The sequence below is a fragment of the Paroedura picta genome, chromosome 8 (assembly GCF_049243985.1).
Source record: "Paroedura picta isolate Pp20150507F chromosome 8, Ppicta_v3.0, whole genome shotgun sequence".
Lineage (NCBI taxonomy): Eukaryota > Metazoa > Chordata > Lepidosauria > Squamata > Gekkonidae > Paroedura > Paroedura picta.
The window spans coordinates 30175999-30188885 of NC_135376.1; the positions used below are offsets into that span (position 1 = coordinate 30175999).

Sequence of the window (12887 nt, forward strand, 5' to 3'; positions counted from 1 at the left end):
TATTCAGACTGAACACTTTAAGCTCACATGGGCTCAACAATTAAATTGACAATTTTTGCTTTTGTTGATTTTGTTTTGGTAGAATTATTGCCACTTCACACAACTTGTGTGTCTGTTTCTTTAATTGTAACAAGTAGCACAATAATGTCAGATTCCAGTAGCACCTTTAAGACCAACAAAGATTTATTCAAGGTGTGAGCTTTCGAGTGCAAGTAGTGGCAGAGTTTCCTACAACTCTGCACCTGCTTGAGGGATTACATCAGACAGACCATAGTAGTTGTTAGTAAGGTCTGAGTACCAAAAGAGGAACCATATTTCACAATGAGCTTTTGGACACTGGTAAATATGGTTTTCTACAATCCTTAACTTATATATATGTAAGTATACTGTTAATTAGTTTTATATGTTTAATTTCTAGATATAAATGTCAATTCTGATGAAGAATTTTCTTGAAAATGATTTATACCAGATACTGTTCAAGCCTACAGTGATTCTTATGAGAATTTTCCATTTGGAATTTTTATGAAAAGTTTGAGAATGAATGCTTCAGTTCTCATGCATATGCAGGAACAGGAATGATACTGCTGTATGAGTCTCTGCTAGTTCTTGTTATTATTATGTTTGATTCCAAAAGATAAAGCAGAGTATTACATATTAATTGTTACTTTTTGCCCCCATGTTTTATGATTATTATTTTTTTTACTCATCAGGAGATTGGCAACCCGGATCATGTCACCGCTGGGGTAGAAGATGAATTTGGACAGGGACTGCAGTCAAGGGAAGGCAAGAGTGAGCACCTCAGTTTCCTCACAAGGGAAGGCCCAGTGGTGAGAGCAGGATGCATCAGCTGCATCCCCATATTGGGAGAAAGGACATATCATGACATCCCTCTAAAATTCGTCTTCCTCCAAAGGCTCCCAAGCAGGAAACTCAGGAGGCAGGGTTTGTCTCATGTCATCTGCGGTCCCTGCAGAAGAACACAGCTGTGACCTTTCTTGTATCTACAATCTCTGTATCGGGTCTCATCCTTGAGTCGTCATACCTCCCTCTTCCTAGGCTGGGTTCCCACTGAAAGCACAAATCAAGGGTTGTATATGAACCAGATATTGATCACCATTAGGTCACTTTCAAATGGGCTTTTAACTACAGTTTTACTGCCAAGTGCTCGCTCTCTCTCTCTCTCTCTCTCTCTCTCTCTCTCTCTCTCTCTCTCTCTCTCTCTCTCTCTCTCTCTCTCTCTCTCTCTGTGTGTGTGTGTGTGTGCGTGCAAGGTGTTGTACCTTTCAAATGCATCTTCTGTAATCTGTTTGCCTCCCATGCTGTCTTGTTCTTCCCTGTGGTTCCAAAACACCTTTGAGCTGATGTTTCTCTAGGGCTGCCAAATCTGAATTGGGACATAGTCATAGAATTCCCCCTCCAATGCAGTCATTTTCTCCAGGGGAACCAATATCTGTAATCTGGAGATCAGTGACAACCTGGGAGATCACAAGGCTCCACCTGCAGGTTGGCAAGCCCATAGTCCTTTGGTGCAATATGTGTCGGCTGACTGCCCAGACTCTACAGACACGAGTTCTTGTTGCATACCTTGTCTCCTAGCAACAAATTAGCTGTGTGAAGTGGCTGATATGCCTCAATGGCTAAGCTGGGGCTTTTGCACTGCATCTCTCTTAAGGGATCAAGGATAATGTTGTGGCGACCAGAAGCTGAGTGTTTGAACTGACCCATTTGAAAGATATTCTTTGAAATGAGGTGAAGTGACATGAAAATTTATTTGCAGCTGTAGACCTACAATGACCCATTCAAATATAAGATGATCTTGCAATGAGCCAGCCCATAGAAACTGCATTCTGTTCAAACTATATTTGGTCTACTGTTGATTTAAAGCACATAAACACACTTTCCTGGCTAACAACAGCTTCCTATTTTCACCAGGTCAGGGAAGTAAGGATGCTGGCATCAAGGAAAGATGTTGTCCAAGGGTATGGAAGCCCCTCCTGTTTCCACACCCCATACCACGATGAATATTTCCTATGGGAAAGTATAACAAAAGACGCGGAAACAACTAAAATTTGCAACTAAGCACTTGGACCTTGAATTCCACTGGTTAGGAATGGTGAACCTGAACTGAAACTCAGCTATGCTATATTACTGAAAGTAGGATTCCGGTGGGCATTTGCCAAAAGAAGCAGTAAAATGTTATTTCAAGAAACAAATGTGCCTTTTTTTAGACATCGCCCTCAATATTGATAGTGCTGCCCTATGTGATGTCAAGCTACTAGGCAAGGAAAGTGGAGCAGGATGCAAAAATAATTACCCTGTCCCCCCCCCCCATATTAGAATAATTCCTGGGGTCTTTCCCTGACACCAGAGTCAGCTGTAGAGGAAATAATGAAGACCCCCCCCTTCCAAATAGAACTCCGTGGGCTGCTACACAGGAGACTGCTCACATCATAAACATTCTCCTACTCATTTGTCATCTATTGGTGATTCATCATCAGCCTCCGGTGATCTGATTAATGGGCCTTCCTGTTTTCCAGTTATTTTCTACAGCTCTCTGCTTTGATTGTAATAACTCAACCCTAGTAAATAGGTATCCAGAATTTGTCCCAGTGAGTGTGGAATGTTTCTGTGCAGTCTAAGGGGGCCAGTTCACACTGAAGCAGGAAATGCCTTCCTCAGTTATATCACCTCAGATGGAAAGTGGAATCTTGTCAGACGCAATGTTCTTCCGCTCACTAAAAACTCCCTATAGCTCAAAAACCAGCATGGTTGCCTAGCCTTCTCCTGTACCCCAACAGGCTCATTTTATATGCACAGGGAATTTTTTTTGTTACATAGAAGAGCATTCCATTATATAATCCCTAAAGTAGTACACTCATGTCAATGATGTACCTATTCAAGCCTCAGACTTTCTTAACTGGTGTGCAAAGATGCCTTCACAGTATACAAGTCTGTACTGCACTGGAGAATTACCAGATAGTACGTTCTTTGATTCAACATAGGAACCACTGATAAATGTATAGATCAGTTTGCAAAGAAGGACTAACTGCCATGTTGGTTGCAACTCTTATCAGACACCTCTGTGAAAGGTCACATGGGAACTTACATTCCTGACTTGATGAAGGGAAGAAGCTATTGTTATTTATTAATTTTGGGCTTAGAACCCTAAACCTGTTGAAATGTATGTGTGTCTGGAACACCAGGAACATTTAAGGATAGTCTTCCTGACCTCCCCCAAAAAACAGCACTGGCAGTGTGGAAGGTAGTATGTTTATTTGAAATCTTGCTTTGAGAGGGACCTTCCTGACATAACTAGCAACTTCCCCACAAATCCTTGGGCAGCAGCAGGCTTAGTTACTAACCAACACTCCAATATTCCCCCTCAACTACTATGGGTGCCAACCTCCAGGTGGTGGTTGAAGATGTTCCATTATTACAACTGATCTCCAGGCAATAGAGACTGATTAATCTAGGGAAAAAATGGCCACTTTGGAAGATAAACTCTATGGCCTTATAAATATGGCCATTGTAGTCCCTCCCCTCCCCAAATCCTGACCTCTGTCTCCACCCCCAAAGTCTACAGGGATTTCCCAACTAGGAACTGGCAACCCCTCCCCCAACACACATCTAGCATGTGCGAAAAGGATCTAGGAGTCTTAATAGACCATACATGAGTCAGCAGTGTGACTCTGGCTAAAAAGGGAAATGGGATTTTGGGCTGTATCAAACGGAGTACCGTGTCCAGATCATGGGAGGTGATGGCACCGCTGTACTGTGCTCTGGTTCAGCCTCACGTAGAGTACTGTGTTCAGTTTTGGGCACCCCAGTTGAAGAGGGATATAGACAAACTGGAGCATATCCAGAGGAGGGCAACAAAGATGGTGAGGGATTTGGAAACCAGAACATATGAAGACAGGTTCGAGGAGCTTGATCTGTTTAGCCTGGAGAGGAGATGACTGAGAGGGGATCTGATAACAATCTTCAAGTATTAAAAAGGGTGCCATATAGACGATGGAGCAGAGTTGTTCTCTCTTGCCACAGAGGGACAGACCGGAACCAATGGGATGAAATTAATCCAAAAGAAATTCCATCTAAACACCAGGAAGAAGTTCCTGACAGTTAGAGCAGTCTCTCAGTGGAACATACTTCCTTACGAGGTGGTGGGTTCTCCATCTTTGGAAATTTTTAAACTGGCTAGATAGCCTTCTGATGGAGAGGCTGATTCTGTGAAGGTGCAAGGGGGGGCAGGTTACAGTGCATGAGAGATAGGATTGTGAGTGTCCTGCATAGTGCAGGGGGCTGGACTAGATGACCCATGAGGTCCCTTCCAACTCTATGATTCTATGATTCTATGATCTACATCCACCCCCTCCAGGATACTTAACCTTATCATGCCTGGACTCCAGGCTGCCTCAGGTTGCCAATCTCCAGGTGGGGGCAGATGATATCTTAGAATAACAACTCATCTCCATACTACTTAAATCACTTTTTAAATTTTTTGAGAACATTTATTCTACTTCTACAGAAGGTGGACTGCATGGCATTATAAAATGCTAAGATCCCTCCTCTTTCTCAACCCCACTCACCCATGCTCCACCCTCACATCTCCAGGTATTTTCAAACCTGTAGTTGGCAACTCTAGACAGGATGGGGGAACCATCAGCCAGGAGAAACAGAGATTTGTGTTAATATTATTTGATTTATAGGACTGCCCCTCTCAGCCCAGGCATCTCGGGTCAGTGTACAAAAACACAATGATCAATGACCCATTCATTAATGGTTGACGTCCCTTGCTCCCAGTCCCTCTTATTACTCACCACACTATTGTCCTGTATCACTTGTCACATCCAGGTCTTATGAGGAAGTGTGATTTCAGGGGATGTGGAGAGTTCTTGGTGTTTATGGCAGCCTGGCCTCAACCAAATGCCTGGTGGAAGAGCTCCATTTTGTAGGCCCTGTGGAGGAGGAGGAAGAGGAGGAAGAGGAGGAAGAAGAGGAAGAGTTGGTTCTTATATGCTGCTTTTCTCTACCCAAAGGAGTCTCAAAGTGGCTTACAGTCACCTTCCCTTCCCTCTCCCCACAACAGACACCCTGTGAGATGGGTGAGGCTGAGAGAGCCCTGATATCACTGCTCAGACAGAACAGCTTTATCAGCGTGGCAAGCCCAAGGTCACCCAGCTGGCTGCATGTGGGGGAATGCAGAATCAAACCCAGCTTGCCAGATTAGAAGTCCACACTCCTAACCACTCTGACCGGGCCCACGTCTTTTCCAGGGCCCACATAGAGAGTTACAAAAGTCCATGGAGCCGGCAGACTGCATCCTTGTACTCAGTTTTAGCAATGGGTGCAAATGTATTTATTTGCCCTTCTTTGTTAAGAGGCAGTTTTGGAATGCCAGGCACCTTTTCAGCCTGCTCCTTTCAATCTGAGCTGCAAAACAAAGAGAAGCCAACAGCCTGCAAGTCTGCATGTCCCACACATTCCATCATGGGGCAGGCTGCAGGAAGCTACTTGAGAGCTGACTGGCTGGCAGTCAGTGTTGAGCCCAATCCTCAAAACAATCTTTGCTTGCTCCTTCCACCCAGGCACAAATGGTTCCTCCAGCCCATGGCTGGGAGCCTGTCTTCATATTTGAAGAAAACAATATTTGTCTGAAGGTAAATAAATAAGGGCTCTTGCCCAGACTGCCAATCCTGGTTCAATCTTGTCAGATCTCGGAAGCAAGGCAGGGTTCGCCTTGGCTAATATTTGGATGGGAGACTTCCAAGAGAGGGTTGCTAAGCAGAGGCAGACAATGGCAAACCAGATCTAAACATCTGTTGCCTTGAAAACCCTCTTGGGTCACCATAAGTCAGCTGTGACTTGAAGAAGAAGATAGTTGGAAAGTCCTACTATCGGCCATAATATATGTTTCCAGTTTTTTTTTCCAATTAGTGACTGGTTTTCAATGAAGTCATTCAATTCTTCTTGTGCAATTTCCTCATTCATGTTTCCTTGTTGGGAGCCACTGGATTATCTTGTTCTGGATAGATACAGTTCTATGTAATGGTACGTGTTTTTCAGAATAAACTTTTCATACATTTTCATTATCAGTGGGTAGTTGTCCTGCCCCCACCCTTTGGCAATATTGTGCTTTGTTTGGCGATAGACAGAAATGTGTATGCAGCCCTGAGCTGCTTTGGAGAAAGGGCAGAATAAACAACATGACAGACTGGAATGCCACGCAGCTTACACAGAGGGAGGTGGCTCTGCCAATTCTCTCTTTCAGTTGCAGACTCCCATTCCTTTGCCTTCCAGGGCAACTTTTCGCATAGAGCTGAAGTGAAAGCTGTCCCAAAATTCCATTTCACGATCCATGCCCCATTTACAGCTCTCTGGATCCAAGGCTGCATCTTGTTAAGTTGATCGGAGCCATCAAGTCTTTCTTGAATGAGAGATGATGCTGTAGCAGCAAAGCAAAGCGTTGCTCGCACTCAGCTTCTTCTTGTTTTATGTTGACATGCGAAGTTTAGTGAGGTTTAATAATTCATATGCAGATGGTACATGAACTGTGAATATGTCTGATTAAATGTATTTAATGTTTCTCATGAGAGATTTCTTTGCACAGCATAAACTCAGTGCATCTGCAAATTTCAAAGAAGAGCTGTATAAAAGGTGTTCTGCTTTCTGATTTTGTAACAAAGTGGTGCTGGGAGGAGAAACAGAGCCCTTTCCCAAAAGTGCATCGCCCAACAGAGAATGGTTGCATTATAATTACAGCTACGGATGGGCAAGAACTGGCTGGTGAACAGAAGCTCATCCTGAATTTTTGGAATTCACAAACCAAAGTTCATAAACTGAAGAACCAGGATGAACTACCACAAATTTTGGTATTCGTGGGGCTCATCACAGTTTTTGAAAAGCAGAGAATAGAGGTTTACCCCTGCTTTCTGTTCTTCAGGAGAAACAGCTGAGCTCAGAGCCACTTGAACCCTACTTTTAGCTCCCCACAGGTTTTCATGGGGAATAAAAGCAGGATCATTTAAATGGGCCTGCTTTCTGCTTCCCACAAAACCCCACAGGCACCAGAAATAAATGCTTTATGGGAGCACTTCACCCCACCTTTTTGCTGGCTGTGGCTCACCATAGCCAGGAGAAAGGGGGAAGAGAAGTCCCTTCCTGGGTGATCTGCCCTTTCTCCTGGATGCAGTGGACTTGCTGGGTAGGTTCAGGAGACAGAATCCAGTTAGGAGACAGTTGTTCCTTTGGATGACCAAAATAATTGCTTAAGGAAGATAGGGTGATGAATGAAATGGAGGCCCATACCCATTGCAGACCCACTGTTTTAGGAACTCTATCTGAAGAACTGAGTCAGATTGAGGAGCCGAGAGATTAAAGTCTAGGACTACTAGGAAAACTGCAAACTAAATAGTCTGCAGGTCCAGATGGCATATGTCTAGGCAATAAAATAAAATATTATCAAAAAAGAAAGAAAAGTGTCCTTTTGTAGTTTTCTTTATCTTTTTATTCCGTGAGACTTCTGTCAAAACAGCATGGAGGTAAAGTCCATTCCCAGTGAAATTCTTTCCTCAGTGACATGTCCTCTGCTTCCTCAATATTTTATCAATTTTATCAGAAATTTAAACATAGTAAATGTATAATAATGGCCACAGGCTCACATATGTTTAAATTTTTGATACCTGTACAATTGATACAAATTGGTTTAGTGCTATAGTGTTCAATTTAGAATGTTAAGCAAAAGTCCACAGGACCAGAGGGAAGGTGGCATTATAGGAAACAATATGGACATTTTAAACAGTGCACCACAGCAATTTGTAAGTGCAACGAAGGGGTTGAAAATGGAAGAAACAGTTTCCCTCAAAAGCGATTCAGCCATGCTTTGCTAACCCAACACAAGTGAGTTTGTTTGAACAGGTAAAGACATTCTGCTATCAGCCGGTTCCTAAAACTGGTCTGTCTGAAATGACAGAAAAAATCCATTCTAGCCGAACCGTCGATACCTCCCGGTAATGAAACCAAACCAAAAGGAGATATGTAGGATAAATAATTTTCTAAACTATTTATTCATTTGTGTCTTCTTTGTTATGATTTCAGAATTTTAATCAACAAAAGTCCCAAGAATTCTGTTTTCATATTTTCCATTTCTTAAATATGATCAACATTCAAAATGGCATCCCAGGTACTCTGCTTGTTTTCCTGTAACTTCATCAGTGATTGTTAATCTGTAATGCAAACCATATTTTATAGAATGGTTTGAGTTCAGAAAAAATCCATTAGCAGTCAGTTAATAAAATGGAATCCGAAGGCAGTTTGAAAATTGTCTCCAGTAAGCTTGTTTGATTTTGAACTTCAATTTCTCAAGAGGTCTGTTTATGCGACATTTGAGATATGTCCATTCCAAAAGCTATATGGATTCTTTTACCAGCTTTCCAGCACCTACCATTCAATTACTTACTCTCAGGAATGTTGTTATCTAAGATAATATAGCCAACAACCTCCCCCTTTTGGTACATTACCTAATTTTGATCTCATCTGCACTTGTTCACAGATATTCATTTGATTTTCTGCCTAAATATCACCATGAAGCGAGGCACAACAAGAGAATGTCAACACATGAGTCAGGAAATGAAAACTGGACCTGTATATGCACATAGATTTTCATTCCACTGGAACCACTGGAGCTTCTAAAAGCTTTCTAAACAGCTTGCAACATGCATGTATAAAATGCTATGGCTGAAATTCCCCAGAGATAATGGGTATCTGTAGGAGACAAAGCTGTAATTGCTCCCCAGTCCTAAATGTACTGATATGAAGACTGCAAGTAGGATAGCTACAAGTCTGTGGCTACAATTAAGGCACCTTCCCCACTCCTGAAATATTTCTGCAGACAGCCTTGCAATGGACTCACAGTAGATTGTTATATTTATGCAATAAGGGCAACAGATTTCATTTTGACTTCATAATTTCCTTTTCTTTAGTTAGAATAATCTGTTATGTGCCCGTAAACTGCCTCCCCCCCCCCCCCGTTGATATTCATATCTGAACCCATCAAGCATATGTATTTCTGGATACTTACAGCTCTCCGAAAGGCCTCAATAAACTAATAATGATAATGCTGATGATTTATTACATTTGTATATTTGCCTCCTGTGAAGCAGCTCAGGAGGCTAGTATTTACCCCTCACAAGTACTGCCCTTCTTCTGCACAAATCCTGCCGGTATTTACTAAGAAAATCCCCTTTCTGAAAATTCAAGCAACAACTGAATTCTTCTGTGTATTGAAACCGAACATTGGTTCACACATCTTGGCAATGACTAGCTGCAGTTTCCCAAACAGTAGTCTTTCCCAACCCTAGGATCAGCTTCTAGCTAGAGATGCTCGGGATGAAGCCATGGACTTCCTGCATCCAAAGCTTGTATTCTACCACTGAGCTATACTCCTGCTCCGATTACACAGGACACTATTCAAAATGATATGTCCATATTAGAAAAGGCAACGTCCAGGGCCCTGTCTAAATGTTGTGAAATATGATGAGAAATGCCAAATCCTGGATTTTGTTCGTCTCCTCTTCTTCCCAAACCATATTTTGATGATCCCAGTTTTCAAGGTGGTATGAAGTTTCTGATGATAAAGGCTATCAAGCCTCACATTGTGCCCAATTTTTCTAGCTGTCAATCAGTCTAAATGCACCTAAATTCGGCATTCAAGGAAAAATTGAATCACCACAATGTACATGACAATTTAAATGATTGCTCACGCTCATCTTTTCTGATTGAACAATCTTTCTTTGACATCTGAATATAATTATTAAAATTTAAATTGCAGATTTTATACCCTGATAGACATAGATCTAATGATGAGCTTTTACATTCTTTCTGGAGGGGAAATGAAAAATCTGTTCTTGTAGAAACAACTATAGCTTGCTGATACTTCACAACTCCTTGCCCTCCCACACAGACTGGGAATTCAGATTTATTCTTTTGTATGCAAGGTCTTGTTTTTTGTTATAAAAACAAAATGAAAAGTGACAATTATTTGTCCTAATAAATACTCTTTGGAATATGTGAAAGACAATTAGCACGGCTGAAATTGATAACATTAATCATTGTTTTATACAATTGCTATTACTTTATTGTTATACATCAATTAATCTACAAAAGGTAGGTATAATTAGTTTTTATATAACTAGATATGTGTGAAAACATATTTTGCTAACCCAGGTGATGGGAACACAGCAAGAAAGAGGTCACGTGTTAGAAATGAAAAACAACTGTGCAGTTTCTGAACCATTTTCTATATTTGCTAGGTCTTTCTATATTAGCTAGGCCTTTTCTATAGGCCAGAATACAGCCATTTTATAATCATAAGACCATAAGAAGAGCCCTGCTGGTTCAAATCAATGCTCCATCTAGTCCAGCATCCTGTCTCACACAGCAGCCAACCATTTCTTCTGGAAAACCAACAAAAGGGCACAGAAGCTGGGTCCTTCTCCTGATGTTGCTTCCTAGCACTGGTATTCAGAGGTTGACTCCCTCTGACTGTAGAGGTCCCCTTCAGTTGTCATGTCTACTAGCCACTGATAGACTTCTCCTCCATGAATCTATCTAATCCCCTTCTAAATCTGTTTATTTCTGTGGCCATCTCTACATCCTCTGGCACAGAATCCCACGTTTTAATTGCTCTCTTTTGTAAAGTATTTCCTTTTATCCATCCTATTGTCCATCAACTTCACTGGATGCCCTCGAGTCCTAGAATTCTGGGGAAGGGAGAACAGTTTCTCTTTGTCAACTTTCTCCACTCTGTGCATAATTTTATAAACCTCTGTCATGGCTCCCCTTAGTAATCTCTTTTCTAAACTGAAAAGTTCCAGAATTTTCAGCCTTTCCTGATAGGGCAGGTGCTCCAACTCCCTAAACATCTTGGATGTCCTCTATGGTACTTTTTCTAGCTCTGCAATGTCCTTTCAGAGATTCCTTGACCAGAAGAGTACACACAGTATTTCAAAGTAGGTTGCACCATAGATCTATAAAGGGGCATTTTATGTTCAATCCCTTTCCTAATAACCCCTTACGCAGTTTATCTTTTTCACTGCTGCAGCACACTGAGTTGATATTTTCACTGAGCCATCCATTATGACCCCAAGATCTTTCCCCCTCTCAGCCTCAGCCAGTTCAGACCCCATTAGCCTATACTGGTAGCTGGGATTTTTAAAATTATATATTTATTAATTTCAGATTAAATATATATAAAAGGAAATAATGAGTACAGAAAAGGCTGTTAAAAATAATATCACTCTTCAGTTATTTTATTTATTTATTTATTTTATTAATTAATTAATTTATTTATTTATTATATTTCTATACCGCCCTCCCCGGAGGCTCAGGGCAGTTTACATCGAACATATAAATAATACATGGAACAGTCTTCATTAATACTCATACATAATAATAACAGTGGTTGTAACAGAAAACAGTAGTCTAATACAGTAGTCTAATTTCTCTAGTTTAATACAGATTTCATATCTATTTATCAATGTAGTCTAGATAAAAGTGCCAAAGATCTTGGAATTCTTCAAGAGAACTCTGTCAGTTTAGCCATCTTACACAATTCTCCAAGTTTGTCAAGCCAATCTCTTATCTTAAGGAAATCCAAATGTTTCCAGTGCTGGGCAATTACAATTCTTGCCACCATTGTTGCATGGAAGAAAGGTTCTTCAGCATTATGAGAGAAATTAACAGGAATAAGGCTTATAATAACATATAACATATAATCAGAATACAAAGGAAACTTAATGTTCAACATTTTTTCTCAATCATCATGAATTTTAATCCAAAATTTTCTAACCCTCTTTCAATTCCACCACAGATGGTAAAAAGAACCAACTTTTTGATGACACCTCCAACATTTACCATCGTGTTGCTTAGACATTTTACTAATAACTTTCAGTTATTATATACATCTATAGAACATTTTGTACCAATCTTCTCTCAATAATTGACATTCCTTAAGTTTTATATCCTCCCCCCATCTGTTCCTGTTGCTTAAGAGAAATATTGTGGTTTTCTCACTGTATGATAACAAAAGCGTATATAATGGTCCTTGAATATGGAGTTTTGTTGTTGTTGTTAAGTGCGAAGTTGTGTCCGACCCATCGCAACCCCATGGACAATGATTCTCCAGGCCTTCCTGTCCTCTACCATTCCCCGGAGTCCATTTAAGTTTGCACCTACTGCAACCCATGTGGAGTTTAGCTTGGAATAAAATCATTTCAAATTCTGTCATTCCACCGATGGGGCTTGTCACATCCTTTAGCTCCAACTTAAGGAAACTGGGATTTTTTGTCCCAATGTCCATCACCGTACTCTGCTTTTCTGCATTTCTAAGGAGTACATACCTGTCTCTCAGAAACAACTATTTTTTTGCCCAGCTGGTGCCATCAGGGAAGACCTGAAGGTCAGTTATGTGTTAGAAAGAATAAGCACCCCAAAGGCACATCTGATGAGGACATGCAGTTTCCAAAGTCCAGATAAGGCCTAAAGGAAGGTCCAGTCTGTCTTATCACAACAGGGGCACTTGCAACACATACAGAACATGTAGCTATATGTGTTTATTCTGACTCGCAGTGGCACCATTGGCCTTTGTTTTGAACATGATCCCAGAATTAGCAAGGCATGACCTTTTCCTGTGAGAAAGGTGGCCCTGCTAGCAGTCCACCTGAACCATGGCAACCAGAAACACTGCCAGGTAATTAACTCAACTCAACTCAACTCAACTCAATTCTCTCTCTCTCTCTCTCTCTCTTGCTTTGTTCTCAGATCTAGACTGGAGGGAGTCAACATGGGCATTGCTAATTGCTTGCTATCTTTGAGGCTAAACAAATTCAGTT

The 12887-nt window shown here is 41.2% G+C and overlaps 1 long non-coding RNA gene across 1 annotated transcript; it reads left to right on the plus strand.

Annotated features, from left to right (window-relative positions):
• The first annotated feature begins 707 nt into the window (after positions 1 to 707).
• Positions 708 to 9011, plus strand: LOC143842608 (uncharacterized). Its single transcript, XR_013233218.1, has 3 exons — positions 708 to 827; positions 8095 to 8179; positions 8549 to 9011. It is a non-coding gene; the product is annotated as an uncharacterized LOC143842608 (long non-coding RNA).
• Positions 9012 to 12887: the final 3876 nt, after the last annotated feature.